The sequence below is a fragment of the Balaenoptera borealis genome (assembly GCF_965194805.1).
Source record: "Balaenoptera borealis genome assembly, chromosome: 15".
NCBI classification, from domain to species: Eukaryota; Metazoa; Chordata; class Mammalia; order Artiodactyla; family Balaenopteridae; genus Balaenoptera; species Balaenoptera borealis.
The window spans coordinates 28,963,795-28,968,950 of NC_138871.1; the positions used below are offsets into that span (position 1 = coordinate 28,963,795).

Here is a 5,156-nt window from a genome sequence, read left to right on the forward strand (position 1 = left end):
CTCATACAATTGCTCCATAGTTACTTACCCATAAGCAGTATATAGCATGAAATGTTTTGCATGCTTCTAAACTTTATATATGTGGCATCATACTGTACTTGTCATTCTTCAGCTTGTCTCTTTCACTCAGCACTATGTTTGTGAGTTTTATATACATAGCCATAGTTTATTAATTTTCATTGCTATAGAGTATTCCAAAAATGAATAGTCTACAATTTATTTTTCCATTACACTGTTAATGGACATTTATGGATCATGTGCTATGTGCTGGATATAGCAAAACTGTAGCAGTGAATCCGCATCTCAACCTGTGAAAAATCATGAATGCTACTTTACAGATAAGGAATATAAGGCTCAGAGGGGGTAAGCTACTTATCCAGGTGACACAGCTAGTACATAGTAGAAGGGCACCCTCTCCTCCCTCCAGGATCCTCTGGCCCTGATCTTGCATTGTCTCTTCTTCCGCAGGGAACTCATAGCCTCAGCCCTGGGGGAGGAGGTGCTTCTGGAGCTTTCCTGAGCTGGTGCTTTTCTGTTGACTGGAAGCACACCTGGACTTGGTACTGGGGAGGCCCTTGTCAGTGCTCATCACCTGGGTAGGCCCAACCCAGTGACAGAACAGGTACACTCACAATGCTGGCCCCTGGCCTGTGTGGGCAGCTGACAGGACACAGAATCAGTCCTGCTCCTGCTCTGGGGCTCTAGGTTTTTGGAAGGCAGGACCCCGTTTTCTCAGTCTCCTCAGAGCTTCTCATACAGTGCCCTGGAGAATTTAAGCCCTCTGTCCCCTCAGTGCTTTGTAGAGGTCTGGACATGCGGTCAGGAAATGTAGGCTCTGCTCTGCCCGTGTATCTAACTTGCGTGATGTGATGCAGCAGGCACTTAGGCCTCCTCTGAAGTGGGATGATAGCCTCGGGGGCACCATTTTGCTTTTTAAGTGCCTGTCCCTCCTGGGCTCTGTCCTAGCAAGGCCTGGGGAACGCAAGTAATAGGAGAGGTTCGGGGTGGGGGGCGGGGTGTGCTTGGCACTCAGGGACTGAAGGGCCAAAGGGCCAGGCCAGAGGGGTGTGTCATTTCTCGCGGCGGGCAGCAGGGGGCGCGCGCAGACCGTGGGATGGGGGCGCCGCCTCCGCTGGCCGTCCCCTGCAACCGCGCCTGCGGGGTCTCAGCAGCCCGGGCAAGGGCGCGCGAGGAGGCTGTGCGAGGAGGGAGAGGCCCCTCACCCGCGAGGCTAGGAGTTAGGATCAGCTTGTACACACCCCTCAGAAGCTCCGGGAAATGAAGCCCGATTCGGGAGGTGGCGCGCGGCGCTGTGCCCAGAGGGCAGGAGAGGGGGAAGGAAGGGCGTTAGTTAGGTCGGGTGCCTAAGATCACTGCTCTCTGGCTGGTGGAGTCAACGCTTCTTAACTGCGGGGTAGAAACAAGCATGTCCCCCTCCTCCCAGGGGGAAGAGGATAGTCAATTGCAGGAGATTCCCAAATGTTAAAACGAAAAAGACTACAATTTTCGTCTGGTTCCCCTCCAGACCCTGGGGCGCGGAGGTGGGGGGGTGGTGGGGGACGGAGGTGGGGGTACTAGGAAATCCACCCTCCTCCTACGCAGTCACACCTAGGAGGTGGCTGTGTGTCAGTGGGACCCATCTTCCTGCTCTTAGACCACAACCCTTGCCAGCCTCAAATGTGCTTCCAGCCAAGACCCTTCTGTCCTGACAAGATGGGTCCATAGACTTATTTTCCTTTTCTAATTCCAAACATAATATATACATTTTGCATAAAAATTAAACAATACCAAAATTACCATTAAGAAAATGAAAGCCCCTCCATAATCCACTAACAAAATAACCACCTTTTTTCAGGTTTACTTCTATTCCATACATATACTAACATATTTATTATAATGATTTTTACAAAACTCATTGAATCAAAGTATTTTAAACTGTTTTTAAACTTGCTTTATTTCTCACTTAATACATATTGGACACGTCACTGTGTCAGTGTATATACCTCCACCAAATTTTTAACAAATGGTTGCACAGCATGCCAATAGTTGAGCCAGCCCACCACTGATGGGCTTTAAGATGGTTTTCCCTTTCCCCTCATGGCAAGCATCCTTACAGGCGCTGTGCTCCCTGCAAGTACTTTTTAGGAGCGATTCTTTTTTTTTTTTTTGTCTGCATTGGGTCTTCGTTGCTGCGCGAGGGATTTCTCTAGTTGCAGTGGGCGGGGGCTGCTCTTCTTTGCGCTGCTCAGGCTTCTCATTGCAGTGGCGTCTCTTGCTGCAGAGCACGGGTTCTAGGCATGTGGGCTTCAGTAGTTGCGGCACGCGGGCTCAGTAGTTGTGGCACATGGGCTTAGTTGCCCCGCGGCATGTGGGATCTTCCTGGACCAGGGATCAAACCCGTGTCCCCTGCATTGGCAGGCGGATTCTTAACCACTGCGCCACCAGGGAAGTCCTGAGGAGAGATTCTTAAATGTGCAGTTCCTGGGATGAGAGAGAGGCTCATTTGAAATGGCTGATGTTGCTGCACTGCCCTCCACAGGCTGCACTGTCTGTCTGGTCGGTATATCCACCCATGGTGAGGGCAGGTTCCTGGTGGGTTTAGCCAAAACCTTACTTGAGGTGAGGGCTTAACCTCCCAAATCTTGGAACTTGCCTGAACTGGTCATTTCTGGAGGTTTCAGCAGCTCACTAAGGACCTCATGAGACGGTGAAAAGAAAGCTTGTTTGTTCAGTTCAGAGGTGTCAATAGCAAGAGAAAGGACTTCATAACCTTTCCAAGAACAGGGGTGATTACAAAGTGGCCTTACCTCCCAAGGGATCATGGTGGGGTGGAGGATAGAGCAGAGGAGCCAGTCAGAGGAGTGAGGAACTGGGTGGGGTTCCCTGGAAGAGAAACTGTGTCACTCCTAAGGGACCAGGGCGCTCCTGGGCACAAGTGCCTCAGGGACCAGCCCACTAACCTTTTAAGCTCCAGCTGTCTGGAGCGGGGGTAGGGGGTGGGTGTGGGCAGATCCGGTCCCTGGCCAAAACCACTCAGTTCCAAGAGAACATATAGCCTGACTGGTTCAAAGAGCCTCTGAGCTGGAGCAGCCCTGGAGGGCTTCCTGGAGGAAGAGGTTGGACGCTAGATGTGCCTTGGTAGGTGGTCAGGATTTGGACCCTCCCAGAAACCTGAGCAAAGGCATGTTTGTAGGAATGGTCAGTCTGCTCAGGGAACAGGAAGCAGCACGGATTGAGGGTGAGTTGTGGAAGGGCAGGAGGAGCTCTAGCTGGGGATGTGGCAGAAGCCAGTGTAGGGGTGAACCCTACAGCTCCCAGGAGAGGAATTTGTTCTGGGGTCCTAGACTGTCTTTCTGACCTCTGGGTGCCTGGAAACTCTGGCTTAAGAGTCTGGACATGTCCTCCAGGGCTCCTGGAGGCCTATCAAAGGCTCACTTCCCAGGGCAGCGAACTCAGACCTAGGGCGGCGGTTAGCGCCGGGCAGCGCGGTCTCCTGGACACCAGGAGGCGCCATCCCCTGCCGCGCGGGTCCGGGGCTGCTCCGCCCGGGGACCGCTGCATTTTCCGCAGTGCTGCTAGCTCCCTGGTGTTCCCCCCGGGCGAGGGGCCCACCACTCCCACACCTTCACTTTTGCCTCTTTTTCCTTCCCCATCCCCAACCGGGGGCTCTTTCCCCTCGCCCCACCAGGCAGATGGGGAAGTAGGGGTGCGAGGAGGAGGGTTTGAGCCAGGCCTGGGGGGCGAGTCATGGAGGGACTGAAGGAGACCGTGCCTGGGTTTCCTCCGTTCGCCCTCCCTCTTCCCCTTCCTCCGCCCTTTCCTCGTCCTCCCGACTCCACCCAAGCCCTGCTCGGTCTCCGTGCCCTCCTTCTTTTCCTCATTCTCCCACCATGATCTTTGGTACCAACCCAATTTTTACGGGAGTTGGTCCTCCACGTGTAAGCTCATTAAGGAAAAGATGCAAAATTCATAAATATTTGAAGGAAGAAAAAAAATCCATTGCTCCCCCGCCAGGTGCCTGTCGGCCCTGCTAGCTCAGCACCCCGCCCCCGCCCGCTCGCGAGCCCAGGCGGAGAGTCCCCTGAGGCGGGCGCGGAGGCCCTGGGCGGGGGCGGGGCCGCGGCCTTCCCAACCCGCGTCCGCGCGTCGCCGAGTCACGGCCCGGCCAGCGTCGCCGCGGGCGGAATAGAGGACGGAGGATTGAGGCGGCCGCCGCGTGTTTGTCCAGTGCCCGCCCCCGCCGCCGCCGGCCCTAATCTCCGATACACTTGCGAGTTGGCTTCCTGCCCCGGGGCCCCCACTCCCCGAGCAAACAGGGCGGGCGCGGCGCTGCATCCGAAATGTGGCATTTGAGCAGCGCAGCGGACGAAATCCGGAGCTCGGCCGCTCGGCTGTAATTGCGCTTCCCCGCCCTAATCCTCCGGCCCGGCCCCGCCCGCCGGCTGCGGCCCATTGATTGTTAGCGCAGGAGCCGGGGTCTCGGCCCAGCTCCGGGAGGGGCGCCCCACCCCCTACCCGGGGCCTAGGAGGCAGTCCGGACCCACCTACCCGTCCCCCATGTCCTGTCCCTAGCGCCCCTCTCTAGCCGAGGTCAGTCCGGACTTGGAGGTGGAGAATGTCCTTGGAAAGGGCATGGAGGTTGCCAGGGGAAAATGGGGGGGAGGGGCGAAGAGGGGAATACCCGCAAACTTGCCCCGGCCTGCCAGGCTGAGGGAGGTGAGATCCCAGATCGCGCCGGCCTTTGTTAGGTGAGGCAGGGGGTGCAGAGGACCCACAGGGGCCTGGCTGGGCTTGACCCCCTGAGAGCCCACTATGGAGCTGGGGATTGAGAGGCCCCTGTGTGCCCCAAACCACCCCGTAGGCCCCAGTGCTTCTGCAGTGGCGGGGACCCACTTCCTGGGGTCTGCCAGAGTGGCCTGAATCTCACTGCAACCGCATTCAGTCATCACTGAATATGGGGTGCAGAGTGCCAAGTGCTCCAAGCTGGGAAATAGACATGGTCTCTTCTACAAGTTCTTAATGAGAGGGGTCAGTGCCAGGGGAAGAGAGAAATAGCGTGATATGCGAGCCTTTGGGGGCAAACCCACTGAGGCCAAGTGATGGCGTTACAGGGACAAGACTCTGTTCCTCGCTGGGGTGAGTTTGCTTTCTTCCCA

The 5,156-nt window shown here is 56.1% G+C and overlaps 1 long non-coding RNA gene across 1 annotated transcript; it reads right to left on the bottom strand.

Annotated features, from left to right (window-relative positions):
- Positions 1-1,574: 1,574 nt before the first annotated feature.
- Positions 1,575-4,633, bottom strand: LOC309611687. The gene is made up of 3 exons (XR_014234675.1): positions 4,549-4,633; positions 2,808-2,883; positions 1,575-2,481 (listed from the first exon to the last, which is right to left on the bottom strand). It is a non-coding gene; the product is annotated as an uncharacterized lncRNA (long non-coding RNA).
- Between the last annotated feature and the right edge of the window lie 523 nt (positions 4,634-5,156).